The following is a 24,804-nucleotide window of genomic DNA, read 5'->3' as shown; positions in this document are numbered from 1 at the left end:
CACGGTGGCAACGGTGGGAGTGGGAGGCGCCAGGTAGCTTATATGGGCGTCCCATGAAGCAGGCAGCTGAAACGCACAGAGCTGCCAGCCATCTCCCTGTCCCCCCTCCCCTGGCTAACTCCAGCACGTGTGATGACTGCGTGGACGGAGCGTGACCCTAAGGCAAAGGCATCCTTTACTGCGGGGGCACCTGCATGGGACCAGTTGCAGCCCGTGTGAAAGGTATTCTCTACGGCCTGGCACGACAGTCTTCCTTCCTTTGTTGGGGACTTGGCTGACCTGGCCCAGCACTCAGAGACACAGGGGAGAGAAAAATGGACAAGAGAGAGAAGAAATGCACAGAAAAGTGAAGAGATGTTGTCACTTACATGGCTAAACCCAGACCTGACCCTGGTTAATTGCCAAGGTTGGGTTCAATAAGAAACCAGACTGGATTCTAGTTCTACTCCCTGGGAGAAAGGATTGACCTGGCTACAGGGCAGTATATTAGTTTAAATAATGTTAGCTGCTATAAAACATAAAGTCTCAAATCTCAGTGATTTAGCCCAATAGAGTTTACTCCCCACTCCACATAAAGCTCCATTAGCATTATTGAAGGTAGGGGAAATGCAGGAGTGCTCGGGGCCCCAGGCCGATAATGGGTCTGCCGAACTCAGGGGGCTTCCAAAGTTGTGCTGGAATTGACATGCAGCAGAGAGAATGCGAAGAAGAGCTTGAGATCACAAGGGAGGTTCTTTACGGCCAGAACTGCTAGTGACCTACACTACTCTGCCCTTATGCCATTGGCCAGCACTTCATCACGTGACCCCACCTATCTCAGGCCTTGGAAGTCAGACTTTTCAGAGGTGGGACTCCAGTGTGAGAAGAACCCCCGCCCCCAAATCTGTACATTCTCTGGGTGAAAATAAGGGTCAAGAGGAGAATAATTTTTTTTTTCAATGCCACAGAACTAGTTGGAATCATAGCCTGGTCTAGAACCTTCATCTCATGTCTCCTGGGAAGTGTCTGTTCTAGCCTACAACTGCTCTGCACATGTGCACATGTGCACGCACACAAACATACACACACACACCCTTAAGCCTTGAGGAATGCAGGTGAATACAGAAACCCTGACACAGACAGTTGGAGGCTGATTTAGCCGTATGTTCCCGTAATCGATCCGGCAGCTTGCACAGATCTAAGCCATATTTATTATCGCCCATTGGCAATGGGTACCTTCTGTGTCTGCAGGTGCTGCAAGAGCCCTAGCTGCAATTTGCATGTGGAGAAGTGGGTCACTGAGTGGCCCTGGCATGGGGTCCATCGAGAAGCCCTCAGTAATACGCAAAACAGGATTGGGAGTGAAGACCCCTGGTCTGAATAATATAAAGTCTGACTTACAGAGAACTTATAACAACAGCACTTTTTCATTGTATTCAAGGTATTTGAGAACAAAATGGACCCATAGGAAACACAAGCAGCCCAATTACAGGTGCTTGGGGGGACCACTTGAAGGGAGAGAAGAGAAAGGCCTGTGTACTTAAGCTTCTTGCTGCTAAGCTGGTATGCTGAGGCTTGGAAGCCAAGTTGTTTTGTTTTTAGCTAAATATAAGAATTCAGGGGTGGGGGACAACCTATACTATTGCTTTGCATGGAAACAACTTTATTATTGACATTAATAATAAAGCAGTTACACAGACATTAGCCAAGGAGATTCTAGACCCCCTGCAAACCTAGGACACAGCATTCCCTGGTTCATGCCCCACTCCTTGCCAAGAGCAGCGAAGAGATCTTCACGTTCACCCACTCCTGTCTTCGGCACAGCGCCCCTTCCCCAGGACTCTCCTCCCGGCCTCTCCCTCAAGGGCTGGTCTCTGAACCCACCGACCCCCGTCTCCCCTGGTGAGAGGCACAGGTATAGAACGGATTACAATAACATAGCCGAGAGACTGCCATTGATTTTCCGGGCTCAGTCTCCGCTTTAATCCATATTTTTATTAAACCTTTTTTGTGCAGGAAGGAACATTTAGGGAAAACCATGAAGGGCTGTCAGCAGCTGTTATTAGTCATCTGAGCTCCGCCAATGCGCTGTTCCAGGGCAGAAATATTTGCCATTGGGCAGTGGACCCAGGGGCCCAGAGTGAAAGCAGAAGCTCATTTGGCCAAGAGAACAGAGAATAAAAGACGACTCTCCAGACACCAGGAGGACAATGGGAGCAGCAGTTTGCAATTTATTTCACTTCTATCAGGCGCTTTTTAGAATCCAGCTCCCACATCTGGAAAGCTGGCGCCAGTCTCCTCTTAGAATGACTAAGGCTTAGAGCTGGGGGGTGTTCAGAGAACATCCAAATCACTCCACACAGCTCTTCTTGAGTCCTTCCAGGAGTGAGGCTCGGGGCCAGGTGTTGTGGTACAGAGACAAGCCGGCCCATCAGTGGGCTGTGCAAATCTCCACTCTCCCCCTTGAGTTCAAGGCTAAATCCTTAATGATGCTCCTGCCCCTGAACTTGAAACTACTTCTGCTGTAATGCTTAATGCAGTTTAACATGGTCTGTGCTGTTTCTCCCATTAGACTGCCAGTTCCTTGAAGACGGGGATAATATCGTAGTCACCTTTTTATCTCCGGTATATAGCATAGTGCCTGGCACATTACTAGGCTCTCGGAACATAACTGAGTGAATGAGTGAGTGAATGAGTGAATGAATGAATAAGCAAATGGCTGAGTTCACCACACTGCAAGTAACAAATCCGGGGGCACTGGTTAAGGGGCAGTGAGGAGGGATTCCCCGGGGAAAGCAAGCTGCTTCCAAAGGGGACAGAGAACTCCAACAGAGGGCCTGAAGGGTCTAAGGACCACCTTGCCTACTTCACACTCCTACCCAGTCCTGTCCTTAGCTCACGGCGCCTCTCCCCTCCGCATCAGAGCAGCACAGGTGTGGGACGTGAGAGCAGCAAGCCCCTTCCCTGGACCAGCGGTTTGACCAGCCTGTGCTGGACTCCCTCTGAGTCCCCAGCACTCGCTTGGCCCAGCGAAGGTGGCTGAGCGCCCTGCAGAAAATCGAGATGCTTCTGCCCAAGGGTAGCACTGACTCGGATCACTGGACAGGGGAATGCGGCAACCAGAGAATCTTTTAGGCAGCAGACCAATGAGGGCTAAGTTACAACATGGGAACAAAGACCCAGAGGGTGGAGGAGAGGTTACAATGTAGTCCGGGTGCTCTTGCCCAGGTACCACCTCCTGGGGGACACGGGGTGGGGGAGGAATAAATCGGGGAGAAACATCAACCCTGAGGGTGTAGGGAAGGGAGGAAGCACCCTGGACACCTCCTGCCAGGGTGGGCTCTGGGTGGCTCCTCTAATGTCAGCCCTGCCGCCCCGATTTCCTGCACTGATTTCCAGGCCTAGAGCTCTTTTCCCTACATCCTCTGCTGCTGGATCCTGGGCTCCCTGCGGGTTAGAGCCGATCTGAGGACTTGCTTTTCTCTTGGAAGGTGGGCTGTGGTTACATTTTCCTCTTGCATTTCTGTGTGGGGATGATAGTAATGCAAATGATGCCTGTGCTCCCAGGTGGGGAGGCCATGGAGACATCTGCCTGTCACTGGTCACTGCCTTGTGACTCTCCATCAGCACCGGTCATGAATTAACTTTCCTTCACAGAGGCTGCCCTCCTGGACTACAGCCAGAGGGCTTTGGGCCATGGGCCCCAGAAATCTCAGCAAAAACTGTGGACTGAATGAGCCAACCTTGTGACCCCCTGGGCACCACATTATTAGGGTCTTAGCCAACAGGAGTGTCCCCAGGAGAGGGAGACTCAAAGGCAGGGACCTAAGAAAAACTGCTGAAGGCACTGAGCTGGTTCAACCTGAAGACAGGACTCTCTGGAAGTTCCTGACTGTACCTCCCACCTGAAGGGTCCCACAGGTGGGCTCTCGGCGCAACAGGGATAGGCTTGCTGTGTGTCGGGGAAAGCAGAGACGATAGGTGGGATTTATAGGAAATAGAATGTGGTCAAGAAAAGGAAGCTGCTAGAATTCTCAAAAGATGGAATTAGGGAGTTCAGCATGATGGAAGCTTTTGTCCTGCTAAACAGAACTCCTCTTCAACTGAGCATGCAATTCCACAGTTTTTCCACGTGTTTATCCCCTTTAATTCTCCACCATCCCTATGAGGAGGTCACAACTATAGACTGAGGGTCAAGAAAAGTCAAGTGGTTTCCTAGAAGCATCTCCCAGTATGAGGCAGCTCTGGACTGGAAGATGAGTCTCCTGCTCCCAGTCTGCTCCTCCTTCCAGGGGGCCCTAAACCCTGGGGTTCAAATAGAAGTCTCGGGGATGGTAGAAGGGACTCACGGATTTTTGGCATCTTCCAACTGGGGGTTCGCCTGAGCAGATGTGCTAGGATTGCCTCACTCCCAGGATTCATAGCGCTGAGGGGCCCTGAGACCCAGCCCCTAGCTGATGCAGTGCCGGGGACTCTGGGATGCTGTTGACTTCCTTGGGCCCCACCTAGGAACCAAGCCAGACCTCTTTTGCTCTAAGATACCCCAAAATGTGGGGGAGGGATTTTTGTGTTCCCCTTACCTATTTAATTGCATGGGTATATAACAGGACGTAGAGATCGCTACTGGTATTAGTCCGTTTCTTAACTTCCTTTGTCTCTGTCCTCCCTCTCCCCCGCGTGGTTCATCCTAATCTCATTTCTTCCCAGATCTTTCTATTACCTACCTGGATCTTGGCTCTAACCCAAAGACCAAGGGTATAATGTTGTTATCCTCTAGTTCCAGCCCAGCAATTCCACTCAAGCAGCCAGTGACTCACGTGGGGCTGCCCGGATGGGGAGGGTCGCTGGGTAACAGGAGTGCAGGGGCGCTGGTGCCTCTGTACCCTTTCGCGAACATCCCCCTGCCACAAAGGTACGCCTTGGCTCTGCTTCTCTCCGGCACCTCAGACCCTGCTGGGGCTTCACCACCAGCATCCCTCCACCTTCCCCCGGAACTGCCTCGCGGCGTTCTAAGACTTGCCGTCCTGGTTTCCTTCGGTCCATTTTCCTCGGAGCTGCCAACTTGATCTCTTTACGATGTAAAACTGGAGCCTGTCAATCCCCTGCTTTAGAGATAACGGCAGCTTCCCATGGCACTTAGGATGAACCACAGGGTCCCTGCCTGCCTCTCTAATCTCACTGTGCCAGTGCGCCCCTTGCTGTCTGAGCCGCCGCCACCCCGCCCGCGGTCACCCCCGCCCACGGTCACTCTGCTGCCGTGGCTCCCTCAGCACACCAAGGACATTCCTTCACAGAAGCTGGTTCTTCTGCACAGAATTCTGTTCATTCAGATCCCTGCTCCCCACCTTGTTTCCTCCCCGGCCATTGTCCTGCAAGCATCCGGTCAAATGCACCTTCCTACCCCCAAGAAGCCAGTCTGCACCCCAGTCTACACTAGATTTCCCCCGGAATTCCCTCCGATTGCATCGCCCTTTCCCTTCACTGACTTGATCACAGCCTGGAATTATAGCTCATTTTTGTGTTTAGTTATTATCTGCAGTCCCTTCTGGAAGATAAGCTCCACAAAGCAGGGACCGCTGTCCGTTCAGCTCTGCATCCCCTGAGAAGCTCACCCCTTATCTGTGGGGCACGTGAAGATGAAAGGAGAGGGAGAGGGCAAAGGAAAGGGAAGTGAAGATAAAATGTAGGTGGGAGAAGAGAGGGAAAGGAGGAGAAGAGTGGGAGGAGGGGGGCGCTGGGGGAGCGAAGAGGAGGAAGAGGAAGGGAAGAGAGTCAGTGAGGACCAGAGTCCTCCTGGCTGGCCACGCTTCTTCCTTCTCCCAGCGTGACCTCCAACCTGGGAGCTGGTTCTGCTGGGTTGTGGCGCCCTCACCTGACAGGTGGAGCTTGTGCACCTGTTGTCTCTTTCCTCAGAGCCCTGGAATAAGTCCCCAGGTGCGTGTGTGTGCCTGTGTGCCTGTGTGTGCGAGAGTGTGTCTCGTGTGTGTCCACGCACTTGTGCACGCATTTGGATGCACACCCGGGAAAGAAGCAGGCGCTTGTGCTCTCTCCCCACCTCGCCTTTTATCCTGGCGCTTTCCCTAACGGTGAGGTTTTTTGGATATAACAACAGGCAGGAAAACCCAAAGGATAGGAAGCAAGTGGGAGGCACACCACACACATGGCTCCTGGAAAAGCCGCCCAGAGAGCCTGCGGGTCTCCAAGAATTTGACTTGCAATTAGCATCATTTCTGGGAATTGGTGTGGCAGCTGAGCAGGAAACCGAGAGACTGTGAAGAGATCAGCAGACTTCAGCTAGTCAGGGAGGAGAGAATAAGCCACTCAGCCCTTTGCCTCCCTGCTGGTAGCCTTTGCTGTCCCATCGATCCCTTCTAGCTTCTGCCTGGGCCCCTCCTCTTTCCCAATCCTCTGTCCAAATCAACATGCCAGTATCTCTAGGTCTCAGAGCCCTGCTTTGTGCTGGCTATTGGGTGTCTGACCATAAAAAATACTGGCTTGGGCTCTGCGAGCCTGGGCTCTGGTCTTGGCTCTATGGCCTCAGATACATCCCCTTCCCTCACTGGGCTTCAGTAGCCCAAGGACCCTGACCCTGTATGCTCCACACTTCCCTTGAAATTAGCATTCTGTGGGACCCCACATCAGTTTCTGCCACCTAACAAAAACTCTCAGTGTCTTACAACAAAAATTTACTTTCATGTTCATCGGTCTATAGGGTGACTGAGGTTCAGTTGACCTGGGCTGGGTAGGCTGGGCCAAGCTGAAGTCCAGGCCAGGTCAGACTCAAGTGTTTTCTGTCTGTGCTCACTCTAGGACCCAGACCAAAGGGGTGGTGGCTGTCTGGAACATGATCTTCTCATGGCCAATCACAAGAATGCAAGAAGCCAAGCTAATTCATGCAAGCACATGCAAAGCCTCTGCTCATGACATGTCCACTAAGATCCCATTGCCGAAGAAAGAGACACAGCCAAGGCCAAGTCAATGGGGGGCAGAAATAGCCTCTGGCTACTCCAGTGGGAAGCAGTGCAGAGTCATAGGAGCGCTTGGATATGAGTCAACGTTCTGCAAGGCCTTTGACAGTGATGGATAGTGAGAGGGCATTGTAGGTCTTCCGGCCAGGCACTAAGGCAGAGAGTGTGGGAAGGTGCCTCATGCTTGTAACAGAGGGTACCAGGGGCCAGCGACATCCTCGTGCTTCTCCACAGTTCCCAGCCTCCCTTGCGGGGAGGTTGGCCATGTGCTAGAATGTACACAGAGCAGCATGTGTCATTTTCAGGTTGAGGTGGGTTGAATGAGTAGCATGTCTTCCCCTTTGCCCACTTATACGATAAACAAGCAATCTTGAATCCACAGGAGGGCAGACCCACAGGTGGGTGCAGCCTCAATCCCCAAGCCTCCAGACAGCGGAGAGGAGGACAGCCTGCATCCAACTGTGTCACGATCAACAACTAAACTTCTACATTGTCAAGCCACAAAGAGTTGGGATTTCTTTGTTAGGTCAGCCTACCACAGCCGGTGCTGACAAACGCCCGGCTGCTGCAGGGGCTCCCTGAGTAAGTCCATCAGCCCTCCTTCTGTTCCGAGTTATGGCTCTTGATTCAGGGTCTCACAGGCAGACCCAGAGGCGGGACCAGGAGGGGTGGGGCTGCAAAGTGCTGCCCTTGGCCCAGAGCAGACTTAAGTCTGGACAGGGGAGGAGTTGTGAGAGAGCTTGGGGAAATTCTCTGTTATTTTTTTAAAAATAAAATGACAGCTACCGATTGTGTGTGTGCAGGTGCATGTTCATGTTTTGTTTTAGTACAGAGAAGCAGAAAACCAACAGACAAAATGGACGACAATTTCCCAGATAATCCTGCCTCATTTTTAAAATAACAGTAATATGTAGTTGAGCATTCAAACTAAATAGATACAAAATGAAAATATCGTTCTTTCTCCTTGCTCCTCCAGTCTCTCTGCCCAAAGGTGGATAGTTTAAACAGTATGTGAACAGCTCCTTGCCATTTTCTTCCAAGGAAAAACAATGCACATAGTCTTCTTCAGTTATGGCTCTGCTCTGTAGTTTGCTTCTTGTCACTTAACAAGACAAAAGCATCAAGATCTCCCCACAACATCACCTGCAGATCTCTGTCATACTAGGTAATGACTTCAGAATATTCCATCATAGGGTAGAACTATAATTGATTTAATATGGCCCCAATTGAGGGACACCGTTTCCAATATACTGCTTGTTTATTTCTTTTCTACTACGGCCAGTGCTGAAATGACTGTAGCGCGTATTCCTGTACTTATTTATCGGGCAGCTTCCTAGCAGCGGAGTGTTCAGGTTAAATGGAATGTATGCTTTCGATTTGGGTGAATATCACCCACTTGTCCTCCCCAAAGCACACCACTTCACGTTCCCACCAGCAGTGCAGGCGAACACCGCCCGGGCCCACCAGCGCAGGGTTTGCATTTTTGTCAACTTCTTAGCTGACAAACAGCACAGCATTCCTTTCAGGGTGAATTCTTGGAGGAAGGGTTTCCGCCTTGTTGTCCACTAGGGACCAGTTTTTCGAATGAACTATTTCACTCACAGGCTGTGAAAGAAATGAGACAGGGAACCCCGTGCTGTGTGCTGGGGGCTTCATCCCTTCCAGCAGGAGCTCCCCTCCCCACCCCAGAATGTATGATTCAATAGACTTTTTTAATAAGAAAAATAATTTCAGAAGGAAAACAAACCACTAGACATGGAACGAAGCTAGAACCAGGATACTCTCATGACAAACCTTGAAAAATGGAAACTCTGTTAATAAAGTCTTGGTTCCAACATTACAAAGAACATGAACCTCCTAATTTCACTGAGATCCCTAGAGCCTTGGTTAAAAGGGAGACGCTGGGTGAGAAGGTGTGTGTACTGGTTAGTGCGCATACACCCTCACTTCTGAAAACCAGCAGAAAGGTCTATCTGAGCCTTCATCTTTTAGATTTCCAGGGACTAAGGAGAATATCTTTAAAATAACAATGAAGCCAAGATGCACATGCTTTATCCTGGTAAATCAATAGTCCTAGCATGTTGTCACCCCCTGGGAGCATGACCTTGGCTAAGTCCTGTCCCCTATCCTGCCTTCAGGATCCCGGGGGTGCAGTGAGTAGGGGTCACGGACCACACTCTCAAAGATCCCTTCCAGCTTGAACATTTCCCCAGCCTCTGCTACCTGAGTTTATGAAAGAGATTAGTATTGTACACAGCCATGCATTTTAAACCATGGCCCTCGACCAGTACGTTCAATTGGAGGCACCCTTAAAAGTGACAAAATACATTATTAGCAGGACTTGACCCCGCAGAGACTCTGTCACCACTGGCCATCAGCAGTGACCACAGCATCAGGACTAGCCTCAGCCAGGGGGAAAGGGAGCCCGATGTGGAGAACAGGAGTGGAGGCTGATTCTAAGACCCACCAGTTAGCAGTGTCTTTCAGTGGACACACCATCCACACCCACAACATCAGAGCTGAATGCAGTAGAGGTTAGTGTTTACAAGTTTGAACTTGGGAGCCAGACTCCCTAGGTGTCGATACTGACTGCACTTACTAGTGTGATTTGAGCAAGTCACTTTCCTTCCTGTGTCCCGTTTCCTCATCTGTAAAATAGGGGTAGCAACAGTATAGTTCCAACATCATAGTGCTTGGGGATTAGATGAGCTACTATTCATAAAGTAGCTGGAAGAGCACCTGTACTGAGCTTTATGGAAGCGCTTGTTGAATAAGTAAATAAACAACTTTGAGGGAGTTGGTATGCTCCAGTATGCAGGGAAAGGGTATTGGCATCCCCTCTAGCTCTGCAACTCCTCAGCTCTGTGCCCTCAGGTAACACATGCCATCTCTCTGAGCGATGGGTTCCTCCTTGCCAATCAGATTTTCCAACACTGACTTCCCAGTAGGTCTTATGATGGAGATCCTGGCCCATAGCAATGCTCAATCACCTGGATGGTTAAATTCATTTAGCCATGTATTCAGAGAGCCCATGTAATTAATCTTACTAGCATGTCTTGGGGGGAATCTGAGATGGAAAAACTGAGCCCCAGGGAACCTAAGAGTCTTGTTTAAGGCCACACAGGTAAATAGTAATGGTCAGAGCTAAGACAGGAACACTGGCTATCGAGCTCCAAAGCTTACAGTCTCTAGGATGAGAACTCAAATTAAATGAACGGGGCAGACAGAGTGGGGAGGAGGGGGCGGGTGTGCTACGGGGGGTGGGGGCCACAGAGCCCTGCTGGGTCTCAGGTTGGGGCGGGGGGGGGGGGCACAGAGCCCTGCTGGGTCTCAGGTCGGGGCAGGGGGTGGGGGTGGGGGCCACAGAGCCCTGCTGGGTCTCAGGTCAGAAGCTTCTCGTCTGCCATGAGAAATAGGCCATCACTTTGGGCCCTGTGTCCCCAGCTTAAACAAGACTCCAGATCAATCCCTTAATGTTTCAATCAGCATAAAATGAAATTAGGCCTTTGCATCCTGGGTTTCCATTTGAAAAGGTCAAGGCTACATTAGTGGTCAGATGCCTCCAGAATATCTTCATTTTATTTGAGTTCTTTTTGGAAGCATCAGTGTTGAAAAATGTTGGGGGCAGCAGCTTGAAGGTGAAGGGCAGTGAATTGAAACTACCAGGGACAGAGAGAGATGGAGAAGGAGGAGCCTAGGGAAGTGTCTAGAGCGGGAAGGGCAGGGAAGGCCCTGTCTGCTCAGTGCTTACTGGGTGCCAGGCACCAAGCCAGGGGCTTCCACATAGTCACATATTCTGAATTCCTCCTACGTGGATCATATAATTCAATTCAAATGTCAGGAAACCCATGTTCCCAGAGATTGAGGGATTGTCCACAGTCACACAGAGACCAAAACCATTAACTATTCTTCTAGAAGCTAGAATATAGAATAAAGTTCCCTTTATTCTTGGTCCAGGGATAACCGGGCAGAGCTGATTAAATATAGCATAAAGGCAGCCCTGGTCTGTTCTAAAGTGAGTTTTGTCAGGGACTTCAAGGCCAGAGAGAACCATGGAGGACAGGCGAGGAGGGGCTGAGGTCAGAACCGCAAGTCAAGGACATCAGGAAATGGTCCCACTGTGGGCAGGCAGGGCCTGTGAGACTCATCGTGGGTGAAATTATTCCAGCCACCTGCAGCCAATCTGGAGCTGCGGCTAGGAACTCAGGCTGCACTAGTGACTTCACTGCCAGGGTGCTGGTCTCCTCACCAGCAAGATATGAGATACCTGCGCTGCCTTATGCCACAGGGTTTTTGCAAAGTTATAAAAAATAATAATAAGAGAAAGGAAAGCGCATGCAACTATACCATGCTGTTTCACTATAAAATAATAATAGTGAGGGAAATAATAACAGTGAAAATAATAAGGTTTAAGCACTCCTTGTTAAAACCCCCTTCATCTAGTCCCAGCTATAGGATTCTGCAGTGGAGAAATGGTCATGCAGAGTGAGTTCTGTAATCTACAAGGGATGCCCTGGTGGTCAGCCTGGCTCCCTGAGCTCATTCTAGCAGCACCTAGTGTTTGATATTGAGCACATCATACTGTGTGCCAGGTGGAGACTGTGCGGAGTGCTCCCTAGAACCCTATAATCTACATGCCATTGTCATTACTCCTTTCACAATGAAAGAAACTCCTACTCAATAAGTAAGGTTGCATCCCCAGTATGTAGTGAAGCAGGAATGGAACCAAGTCAACCTAACTGACAGCCTGTGCTCCTGCCTGGGGCTCTGCTTTGCCTCTTACCTGGAGCTGGCTCCAGCTTCCGCTCACCCCAAGGCCCCCGTCACCTGCTCATCTACCGTAGTATGGATTCCACCCTTCTCTTCCTCAACAGTTTCTCCTTTTGGAGGGCACCAAATCCTTTCCAGCTTTCTCAGTAGGTCTGCAGAAGGGGAAGAACATTAACCCTCAGCCATGTGTGGCAGGAGGCAAGAGAAAGAAGTCCCTATCTGGGGTTAATAACAGTTAACTGATTTCTACTCTCTTCGTTTCGGCTGTGATTCTGGCTAATGACTGGGCATGCTGGATGATATTATTTGTTAATCGTATCATCCCTGCTTTACAAGCAATCCATGAACCTTAGGGTCTGGAAGCCTGGAAACTACATTTCCCAGACTCCTTTGCCAGCAGGGATCAGGGAGATTTGGCCAAGGACAGGCCCTTTGCTTAAGCTTTCTGAGATGAAAGAGGAGATATAATTCTCCATCAGCTGTTTCTTAGGCACAAGTGTGGCCTTCAGCAGACAGGAGATGGTGTTTCACCAGGGGCTTTTGAGCATCCTTCAGGCACCAAGATCCATAGTAGCTTCCGTGTGACTTCTACATTTTCACATTTTCTGAAATCCAGCAATGCTCCCTGACCTTTCTCCCCTCCAGCAAGGATTGCATAAGCCTCTAGTTCCCTAGATTGAATACACTCCTATTTAATATACCTTAAGTGACTTCTATTTTCCTGACCTAACATTGAAAAACGCATCAGCTAGTCCCTATGAAGTAGTAAGTAGAAAACACCTTGCACTTAGAATTTAAATTCCTCTGTTTAAATTCCACCTCTGCTGCTGACAATTGATGCGACTCTCTGAAAGCCATTTACTTTTCTCATCTACAATACAGGACAGACAATATTTGTTCTGCTTCATAAGATTTTTTTGAGAGTTAAAGGGGCTGATGGATGCAAAAGTATGTTCTAAACTATACTGATATCTACACAAGAAGGGAATTAGCGTATTTGTCTTCTTTGTAGAATCTCTTTTTGTGAAAAAATGTATCCTCATGTTGCCCGTAAGAGAGGCCAGCAACCTGTTGGTCAGCCCTGCAGCGGATTGTACCGAAATCATAGCCAGCTAGCAATTTCGGCCACTGCCCTACCCAGAATGTGGATTCCACCATAATGGGCAGTGATTCATCCACAGGATTTTCAACCAACTCTGGAACCCCATTGATGGAGCCCGTATATGTCCCAGCAGCTCACTCTCGGGTGGTCTGTGGCTGAGAGTGTGTTTAATGGGTTACTGTGTAATGGGTACAGAGTGTCCGTTTGGGAAGATGAATAAATTCTGAAGATGGAGAGTGGTGATGGTTGTACAACGATGTGGATGTTCTTAATGTTGCTGAACTGCACACTTCAATATGGGAAAGTGGTAAATGTTATGTTATGTATGTATTACCACAATAAAAAAGAAGCCCTCCAAGGAATACTGATGCCACTAATGTTTGAAAAGGCTTGTTATGAGTATGTTATGTCCTATTATGAGTAATTCATGTTACAATTTGGTGGATCTTAAGAACTCTAGGACCCTAATACTTTTCCTGTTAATGCCTGAAATGTTAATAAATTTACTCTTTAAAAATAAAAAAAGAGATCACCTGTAAATGAGAAAAATATGTTTGCAGGGTGGGTGATTTGCTATATACCTGAATGAAAGTACAGATGAATCAAGCTTGTCTATAACTAGATTTGTAGCTTAAATTCAGTTTAAAGAATAATTTCAATAATGATTGTGAGTTGGCCTTAGTAGTAATTTAAGTAATATTTTTATTTGTACTCAGTAATAATTTCAATTTCAGCATATAAAGAACTACTTTTTTAAGCTCCTAAAAATGATGTTCCAGAAAACTTAAGAGTCTCAACAATGTATGACTTCTTCATTAAAACACATTATTCTAAGAGAAAAAAACAGTGAAAGTATAACTTCTGATGTAGTGGTTTCTTTGATTGCAATAAATAAGAATTCCAGGGCAAGTATGGAGAGCGAATACCCTGTGAAATTCATCTACTGAGTCATTCATAGGCAAGCGATTGCACGAAGAAATGGAAGCCAGCAAAAAACAAAAGGCCACAGATACCAACAATGTGATTACGTTTATAAAAAACAGGAGCTTAAAAGTACAGTCAATCATTAGGATGCTTTGTAATGAGAGAGCAAACACATAACATGGGTGGCGCAGAGTTTCTCTGAGTATGTCACAGCGAGGACTTGTAACAAGTAAAGGACTTAGAGCGGAGATGCATGTTATTCTCTAAAACAAGAAAAGCATTCCAAATTTGATGACCTTTTCTGTAATGACAATGGCAGTCAGGAGTATACTACCTAGCAGTTTTATCTGGAAAAAAGTAATGCACTCTTAATCTGTTCCTTCAAGATAGAAATGACATTTTTAATGACACATAAGAGAGCAATTGAGTCTCAAAGAAAAAAAAAGAAAAAGTCTTGCTATGGAAAGAGCATTTAGAAAAATGGATGTTTGGAAATGTTGTCATTGTTATGTGATTTTATTGCCAAAAAATGATGTGTTTCTTCTATAAAAGTGTTCATATCTGTACAGCCAAAAATCATGGAAAGAGAATGTTCTGATTTGCTTTAAAATCCCCCAAAAGAAAAATTTCAGTGAAATTTTGAAAACATTGTTAAAACTATACAAGTGCAATGCCTTTCATTTACTTTGTCAGAAAAACTAAAAAAACTTGTGGGATACTGCAAAGTGACTGAAGGGGGTTGGATACAAGCAGAACAGGAGAGAAAAATCACCTCCTGTGTTTCCCACGCTAAACCTCTATTAGTGCAGCCAAAGAGCGGGTCAGCACATTGGGCTGCCATAGGACAGTCAAGGAGCAGCCTCCTCCAGGCCTCTACTCCATTTCACCCGTGATTCTAAATTTCGGCAATGTGTGATGAACTCCTGAATAAAGTCAAAATCTCCCATCAAGAAGGTCTGTTGGTCTGCATTAACCATCATGGTTTGATATTATTTTGTGCAGGAAGTATAGAAGCTGATAATGTCTCGAATGGAATCTAGCGACAGCCTGTGGGAAATGAAATATCCTTATTTTAGAGAGCTTTCCCGTAAAATTAGCAACTTTGCTATTTTTCTGTAGAGAGATTGATTTTCGGGTCTCAGAAAATAATTCAGGAAACACGTTTAAGGCTAGAGTTGCATCTGCCGCCTTCTTGTTTCTTACGAGGGGGATGAGATGATTTTTAATGGACAATATCTGTTTGAATCGAGTCAGACCTGTAAAGCTCAGTGTAATTGCCCCTTCAATGAATTCTCACCTTCCATCCATCCTGTGAATCAAATCCATGCCCATTCCAGGGTCTCCAAGATGTGGCAGCATGTCTGCATCCCCAGCCTCTCTGCCTCTCTCGGAGCCCTTCCTCAGCTCCTGCCCCTAATGCAGCATCACCCCAGCCATTGCCCATTATAGGCAGGCCTCCTTTTATTGCGCTTCACAGCTGTTGCCTGTGCTACAAATTGAAGGCAAGACCCTGCACCAGCAAAAAGATGACAACTCACTTTATTGCTATACTCACTTAATTGCAGTAGTCTGGAACCAAACCTGCAATATCTCTGAGATATGCCTGTATTTTGTCCAGTGTTATAGTCTTTAGGTCTTAGCTTGATGGGTTAGTTTACTAGTTGTGATAGTAATGTAAGTAATATAACAATGTAAGTGCTATAAGAGCATGGGCTTTGTCTATTTGGTTCACTATTGTACCCCCAGCACCCACAATAGTGCCTGGCACATAGTAGCTGATCAGTAAATATTTGTTAGATAAGCAAATGAGTGGACTGTTGCAGATGTCTAAGGCAGATTCCTCTTCCCAAAACATGAGGAGGCGGAGGGGCAGGTGTGGGAAGCCCATCGCAGACAAACTAGGGAATGCATGCTTGCTGAATGCTCAGTATGTGCTCGTCCCTCTCATTAGCATGTCATCCTCTCCACGACCCGTCAGGGTAGGTGGGGTTGGCTCCCTTGTCCTGCCGAGGAAGTAGAAGCTTAGCAAGCTAACACAGCCAACACCTGGAACCACACAGCTGACACCTGGCAAGGCTGTGCCTTGGGAACATGCATCCGACTCAGGACCCATGTCCTCCTCCTGCTTTCCTCTGAGCACAGAGATACAGTTCCTTGAAGGCTCTGTCACCAGTCTGCTAGGGTTCAAGCTCCTTCTAATTATCTTCTACTAATTAGATCATCCACTAAAATATTTTTCTAAATCTTTTAATTTTATTTCCTAAATCTTCTACTAAAAATCTACTAATTAGCTGTGCGACTGCAAACAAGGAATGTAACTCGGTAAATCAGGATGCTGTGGTGTTTACCTCGGGGTTCCTGCAAGCACTAAACGAGATAATGATACATGTTAAACACCTGGAACAGAGCTTGGGCTCTCCTGTGTCTCAGTAAAGGCTGGCGCTACAATTACTATCATCACTGATAAATTGTATTGTCTCTGAAGCATGTCTCTCCCTTCCTTCTTTCAATAAATACTACTGTAGCTCCTACTAGGTGCCTGGCACCCTGTGAGTTGTCTGAAATTAAAGGATAAATAGAAGGCAATTTTCACTGAAGGCGATTGTGCAAAGCACCATGGGAGCACGTGGGAGGGCATCTCTCCCTTGCTTAAGGGATTACTGAAAAGCTTTGTGGAGCCGTTGACATTTGAGTTAAGCCTTAAAGGATGAAATGGAATTTTTCCAAATGGAGAGGCGGGGGCAAAGGAAAGCATAATGAAACTTCTGTTAGGGTTGGGCCTTAGGATTGAGTGAGATTTTCCATGGAATAAACAAACTAATTACAGTTGAGAAAAAGAAGCAAAGAGAGAGGGAAAGAGAAGGTGATATAAGCAGTTTGAAAGCCAAGTGCAAAATGTGGCTGAATGCAACATTTCTCACGTACCAGATGCAATTTTATAGTGGTAACACTTCTCAGGAGAAGGAACATGGATTTTTGCTGTCAAATACTCTGAATTCAAAATAATAATTAAGCTGTGTGACTTTGGGCAAGTGTCTTTACCTCTCTGGTGTTTTAGGTCCCTTGCTTGTTTAAAGCAACAACAACAATAAAAAGGTAGGGTGAGGGTGGTACAGTTCTTCACGGAGTTGTCTAAGGATTAAATAAAATAACATCTTTAAAAACACTTAATACAAGGTTTGGCAAATAGCAAATGTTCAGAAAATATTTCCTTCCTTCCTTCCTTCCTTTCCTCCTTCCTTCCGTCCTTCCTTCCTTCCTTCTAAAATGTGGCTCCACACACACTGGCCACAAGCTGAAAATTGTAAAATCACGTCATTTTTTTTTTTTTTTTTTACATTAACAAACCCATAGAGAACCCTATCCCCTTAACTCAGTTACCAGCTTTAACAAGAGGCAGGATTTTTTCCCCCAATAAGTAAAAGCCAAGAAAAGTTGGGGCCCCTCACATAGTTCATGGCTGGCATTATTCATTTAGACATTTATTTTGTGCCTACTGAGTAGCAGATACCTTGGTGAGCGCTTGGTTTCTTGGTTCACTGAGCCTCACAACAAGCTTGAGGACAGGAACTCTCCCTATTTTGCAGATGAGGGCAACGTAAGCGTCGAGAAATAACCTGCACAGGATTATGCGTCTGACAAATGATGACCAGAGGTCTGGCTCTCAGAATAGCCTGACTGCCACTCCATGTACTAATCCCACTATGGTGCGCGGCGGCGATGAAGCACGGAGCAGGGGCAAACTGCGGCTGCCTGTGGTCCTTGTAACGTACTTAACTGAACGCTGGCCATGTTTCTGCCTTTTCTCCCAGGCTGCTTTGCTCTCACTTCCCTGTATGCAGGCACAGGCCTGTCATCCCCTAAGTACCTCCCTCTCCTCTTCTCCAGGTAGAGAAACTGAGGTTCACATCGTAAAAGAATTTCCCAAGGTTTACAGAGTGTTCTGAGGGGCCCGGATCTGAGGTTCTACCCGCTTCTCCCATCCCCCCCGCCCCCTGCCTTTACCTTCCATCAGCTGCCCTCCCCTGCCTTCTCCCTCTGGGGTCAGACACACCTCCCGCTCCCCTGCCTGCCAGTATGATGCAGTCTTCAGGCCCAGAACCACTTAGAAATGATTATTTTAAAAACAAATAAACTCTTTTCTCTGTGATCTTTTACTCTCTTCACATCCGCACCATGCAGTGGCTATTTTTACTCACCCTAACTCCTGGCAGGTCTCTTTGGAAAGTCACCATGACATTTCATGTGGCCTGGCCCGGCATTCATCCAAAATATTTTTTCAAAAACATCCTGCTCTGGAGAAATGTCAATGTTTATAGTGCATTCAAAGGGGTGTGTCAGTGGAGGAAAAGACCCACTTTAGAAAGTCTCAGCCTGGCTAGGAGTAGGTGTGGAGGCAGATGGAACCAAAAGTAGCAAAGCACACTGAAGCATGCTGGGAAGGAACGGTGGAGAAGACCCGTGTCTGCAGTGAGGTCACATGGTGAGGGCTTGGCATCTGGTGAGAGGGTAGATACACAGACTGATCAGAAGTAGGTGAGTGTTAAGGAAAAGTGGGACTGGTATCTGGATCAGTGAAGTCCAGTGAGTCTTGGATTTGACTGACTCATGTGTTCTCCCTACCTCTGCCTCAAGCCCCCTCTTTGATCAGGCACAGGTAGAAATTTTAGGGCAAGCATGCACAGTACTGTTCATATTAGTGATAGAGAAGTAGCCTTTGAAGAGAAGCTTCTGGTTTGAGTCCTGGTTTTGCTACTAAATTGTTTGTTTTTATTAATGCACATCATCTCTCTTGGCCTCTAATTTTTTATCTGTAGAAGGGAGTGGGGCACTAGATGATCCTCTCTAGATCTTAAATTCTTTCAGTCAAAGACCAAACCATGAAGATGGTTGCTTGTCATAGTGCCCAGCATTTGGGATTTAAGCAGTCAAGAGGAGGTCATTTTTATCCATCAGTCCATCCATCCATCCATTCATTAGTCTGTCCATCCATCTACTCATTCACCCACCTATTGATCCATCTATCCACTCATCATCTGTCTGTCTGTCTACTGATCTAACCATCCATCCATCCATCTACCTTCACTAAGAACTTTCTATATGCCAAGAACTAAACTAGGCACTGTGAATGGACACACCCAAGACCTATCTTCAAAGACCACACTGTGTGAAAGTGTGGTAGCTAACCTCTAACACGACTCCCAATGAGCCCTGCATCCTGGTATCCACACCCTTGTTTAGACTTTAGACCCCTCCCACACCCTACCAGGGTCGGTCCTTGTGACCAGTAGAATACAGAAAAGTTATGGTATGTCACTTTTGAGTTTACATTATAAAAGACACCATATTCTCTCTGCCCCCCCACCCGCCTCCTCTTGTTCTTGCTCTTGCTCTGGGGGAAGCCAGATCCATAATGCAATGAAACAGAGTCAGCCAACGGACAGGTGCACATGGTGAGGAACTGAGGTCTCCATCTAACAACCAGTGAAAAACGAAGGCTTCCCAACAACCATACTGGTGAGCTTATACATGTATCCTCCGCCATCTGAGCCTTCAGTTGACTGCAGCCCAGCCAACAGCCTGAATGTAAACTCATGACAGTCCTAAGCCCAAACCACCCACCTAAGCTGCTTCCTGGTTTCCGACCCACAGAAATTGGGAGCTAATAAATATTTGTAGTTTTAAGCATCAAAATTTGGGGATAATTTATAACATGGGAACTGATAACTAATACAGAAGGGAATGAAAACACAGATCAATGGAATTATTACATTAACTTTTTGAACATCCCTAAACATCAAAGACAGAAAAAAAGGGCCTAGTGCCCTCTTTCTGGGAATATAATGAAAGTAAAAAGTGCTATAAAGATCAAATCAATAAATCTGCCATGGGAGTTTTGAGGAGAACAAGCTCATGGCTAGTTGGAGGGGAGAGTGGAGTCTATATTTCTAAGCTTGGGAATGTTTCTTGAGTTTCTCTGGATTCTGGAAGAAGAGATTTGGGTGTGCAGGTGGAAAGGTCTACCAAATGTCACGGTGATTGTAACGAAAGCCAACCCCTTACATCATTGGACACATACTTAAGTTTGGCAGGTAGTTTCCTGGGGTTGGTGAGCATGGGAGAAAATGTGGGTGCCTTGCACAACACATGCACCCCTGTTCCGTGCTGCTCAAACTTTAATTTTTTTACCCCTTTGTTATTCTATAGAAGTATTCCATATATCATAACTTGTTTATTTTTAATTTAAATAAATTGACTAGCTTTGTGAAATTCAAATTTTGTCCTAAGCAGAAATATCCATGAAACTATGGGTTCGATATGTATTTATATTTGTGCTAATCAATATTAAAAAGTGAATAATCGCTGTTTAAAAACGGGCTCTTCTGTGCACCACCTAACATCCCCTAGAAGCGCAGCTGTGGGACACCCCACGTTGGGGAACACCTGAGTGATGGTGTCAGGGGCGCGGTTGCCCTGATTGGAGGTGTGCTTGAGTCAGCGACACTGGAAGCCCCTGGATGTCATCATCTCTGGTGGCAGTCACGCGTGAGGCTTCCCTCTCCCATCAATTACCCAGTCCATTGACCTTGTCTCCCAGACAGCTCTTCACACCTCCCACCCCTGTTCCCTCCACCGCTTCCCTGGCTTGTCATCTCTGTTGGTCACAAGCACCACTACAGCAGCTTCCCGACCTCCAGGACTAAAGCCTTTGCCTTCCTCTTCTCCATACATCTGACCACGAGACTCCCTTTCTCAGATGCTTCCCCATCCCCTTCAGAATAAACACCCAAACTCTTTAGTAGCCTTGTGCACTTGGTGCTTCCGGCACACGATGCTTCGCACCAGTCCAGCCCCGTTTCTGGACTTCACTCGCCCAACAGCACATACACAGACATACCTCAGGCTGCAGCAACCAGGAAGGGTTTGTACTTCCCTGAACAAGACTGTTCTCACCTACATACCTCTGTGTCTTTGAACAGGCTATATGCTCTCTTCCTGGAGCGTCCTCCCTTGCCAGTCCTTGGAATGAGGCTCCTCAACCGTCGGGGGTCAGCTAAAGATTCCCCAACTCCCCCATGGAGACACAGGCATGCCTTCCCTGGAGCTACTTTTCACTGGTTACAGGCTTCCAGCATAGCTCCTTGTGCTATCCACTTTCCCTTGAAATTTCACCTCCAATACAACACCGTGAAGACAGGGTTGAGGGAGCTATAGCTATTGCTCTGTCTGAAATGTCCAGCACACAGAAGCCACTAAAGAAATGAATGCATGGCTTACAGGGACAGGTCTGTGGTTTGACTGAAGAAGAACAAAATTCCAGCCCCCTTCTGCTGCTGCGCCTTCCTCTGTTGAAATGCTTTATCTTCCCGACAGGAAAAATGAATGGGCCTGAGGTGGTGGTGTGGGTCACAGGTGGGAGTGTCGGGTGCAATGAATCCTGGGTAGAGCCCCTCAACCTGGGGAGGTGAGACTCTGGTCATTGCTTCCTGATTCCTGTTAAGTTCAATGTCTTTTGACAGACACAAGCCAATTAGCTGCCTGTTGCCAGTGGCTGGTTTGCTCAACATGTTTTGTCTTTTTTATTTGAAAACCTAATATTTTTCATGGATTTGGTTTGGTTTCACTGGGGAGATGAGATAAGCCGTTCAGTCTGAGCAGTTTAGTCGACTCTAATGGTCCTCATCTGCTTCACATACAGCATCAGCCGAGTTCTCGGGCGCCATGTCTGTCTAGCTTAGATGTGGGCAGAGGCCTCCTGTGCTGTGGGCACACCTGTACAGGTGGCTCAGACAACTCTGAGTGGGGCAACAGAATGCAAAGGACAGCAACCTCCCCCCACCAGCCCCCAGGCCCAGTTAATGGGGGTGGTTCTAGATACCGGGGGTCTGCAAGCTCCTCCCCTGTGCACTTACCCTAATTTAGTTCCCATTTCCGCAAACGCCCTCTGGCTTTTGGAGGGCAGGAATCTCTGTTCCATTCCCGTTTGCATCCCTGGTGGGAGCCTACAATGATAGCCACCCCTTTGCCAATGTGTCCAGGCTGGTACAGCGCTCAGCACGGCCAACATCCCTTATTATACTTAATCCTCCTAACAGCCCTCTGAGGGTGATAGAATTATTACCTCCTTTTAATAAAAGGGAAAACTGGAATCCAAAGAGATTAAGGAATTTATCAACACCAACCTTCCCTTCTAGCAAAAGACCAGGCTGGGTTTGAACGCAAGGTGATCGGATACCACACACGTCCCGGATCCTGACAGACACTCACCCTGCCACAGCCTTGGGGCACGGGACGCCGATGGATATGCAGGAAGTCTCCCCACCCAAGGCCGTCTCAGCGGCTGACGGCAGCGACTGTGGACCTGCTGACATCCCAGAAGCCACAGCTGCCGCGGGCCAACCCACCCAATGGTCTTGTCCTCTGGATCAGGCCCTGGGTTGCCGACATGTGTCCAAACTGCACTTTGCATCTGCTACTCTGGTTAGACCCAGTACACCGGCCTCCCGGCCTCCTGGTTTCCATCCCAGAAACCAGCTTCTTGGGCTGAAGAATACAGTCGTCCCTCGCTATATCACGGTTCACTTATCACGGCCTCACTGTATCTCGGGCTTTTAAAAAATATTATATCTAATTATTCATCGCAGGTTTTTTGCTATATCGCGGGATTTTGCGGTACTGTATATGTATGTTGTTAAAGTTACGTAGCTTTAAGAGCATAGAATAAATGTCAGGTTCCTACTTCGCGGGGGGTGGGGTGGGGTCTGGAATGTAATACCCGCGATAAGTGAGGGAATACTGTAATCCCTCACTCTGTAAGCCCTCACTCTGCCTTCGTTTCTGCTCTCTTGCCAGCCTTTCTTATACTTTCTAGTTTGGCTACGCTCTGGAGCCTCCCGGGGTCCACTATTAGAGAATGGTTTGGTTTATCACTGGAAGACACTTAGGAATTTCTGAAGGGGAGACTCTTTCCTCCAATGGGGAGTTTCTAATCAATTCCTAGGTCAATTTAATAATTGGGGGAATCTAATAGAAATTAGAAGGCTACTCTGTGTTTATAAAGTATCTGTAAAAATTGATGTTAGGAAGCTGATGCTGATCAAGTGAGAAGTTTTGAATTTGTGTTAATACCAGCATTGTCTATAGAATGGGGGAGGTGACAGTGATGCTAGTTATAATAATGATGATAATAAAAAGTAACCACAACTAATGTTTCCCGAGCACACTGGTCTGGCAGCGAGTGGGTACAATAGATGATAAATATAAAACCCAGGACCAATGTGGAAGGTCTAATCTCACTGACAGGGTGAGACCATCCATTACATGCTTATGTGCTGATACCTATTGTTCAATGAATGAGTGAGCAGGTCGTGGAGGAGGTATGACTCCCAGACTGCAATAAAGTTGGATAATGAGCCCTGGGTGGGCAGAGGACAGGGGGAAGGTGTCCAGTTTCTGTGGACAGAACCCACGATGGCGCTGCCACATAACGCCAGGAGGCCTGTGCCCCGCACCCAGCGGAAGGGGTGCCAGCCCCTTAGGTCAAGAAAATAATTATCAGAGGATCAGAAATCTGTGCTTTGAGACCCTAATTATCTTTTACGGCTGGTGTTTTTAATAATTATTTTCTTTGTGCTTTCTTTCAGCCTTCAGTTCTTAGAATATTTAGGGGCTTGTGGGGAGGAAAGGGTTGTTTTTTAATTCAGCTGTTTCAGTTGTTCTGAGGAGAGACAGGGAGAGGAACTGAATGTGAATGTAAATAGAGAGAATGCATCCCAGGGATGACAGCGTGGGCTTTGGAGCGAGACCTGCCCAGGTGTGGTGCCAGCTGGTGACTGTTCTGTCTCAGTTTCCTCATGAGTAAATGGGGACAAGAATAGTATCGACTGCAAAGGGCTGTTGGGGAGCCAGAGTGAGATGGCGCCCGCAGAGCGATTAGCTCCATGCCCGCCCTGTGGGCTGAGAGGATGAGCAGAGGTTCAAGGCATTGGGTGTGACGTAGCACCCATGGGGTGGGCATGGAGAGGGCAGAGAGCGTCAGGGCCTGAGATCCCAAGAGGCATGTGAACTCTGGAGCACTGAGAATCTGAAGCCGCTGAGAAACTCTTCCACGGATAATCTGTTCACCCAGAGGGCTTTTCATTCTATTCAAATAAGGAATGCTGTTGTCTGATGGGAACTTAATCACCATTTTCAAATACTAGATGAGCAGGATGCAGGGGAGTGGTGTAGGACCAGATGATCCTGATGTCCTTTCCAACCTAGGTTTCTCTGATTCAAGAATGAGAAAAATCTTGGGAAGAGGTCATATTATAGGTTCAAAGCAGAGCTGAATATATAGATCTTAAAGAAAAGGCAGCAGCAAAACAGAGGCTACGAAGTTGGGAGACAGAACTGGGTTCGATTCCTGGCTCTGTCACTTTTTAGCTGTGCAACCCTGGGAAAATTACTTGACCTTTCTGAGTCTCAATTTTCTCATCTGAAAGATGATAATAATACTTACCACGGAGAGGTTTTGTGAGGATTAAGAGACAGAATATACGAATAGTCCTCACCTGGCATGTAGAGCATGTTACATTGAAGTATAGTCACGTTTGGATGATAAGATAACTTTACTTACAATAATAACATAATACATCAAAACAACAAAATAATAATGTGTCTGATTGTCCTTGCTATTTGTGAAGTAACACATAACTCTCTGTGGTGGTTCAGATGAAACTTGGAGTTGGGGATGAGGAAACATTACCTACCCTAGCACTGAGGGCTGCACAATGCTGGGATAACGTCCTGAAACTCACATTTTGGAGACCAATCCGAAGAAGATCATGCCCCCACCCTCAGCTGAACACTTGACCATGCGCCCTGAGAACCTGAAAGCTGCTTCCCCTGGTGAGGAGGGAGAGTGCGGGTCCACCCTCTGGAACTCCCTCTGCTCTTTTCTGATCATCCTCTTTGACCAGGCTTGTCTCTGCCCTCGCAGCAACAATGCGGCTCATAATAATGACGGCTGCCATTTATTTTGCCTTTGCCTTTACTTGCCGACAACATTATTATGTGTGT

This window comes from Furipterus horrens, unplaced genomic scaffold (assembly GCF_987537825.1).
Source record: "Furipterus horrens unplaced genomic scaffold, mFurHor1.1.pri manual_scaffold_11, whole genome shotgun sequence".
Taxonomy (NCBI): domain Eukaryota; kingdom Metazoa; phylum Chordata; class Mammalia; order Chiroptera; family Furipteridae; genus Furipterus; species Furipterus horrens.
This window is presented reverse-complemented; position numbering follows the sequence as displayed.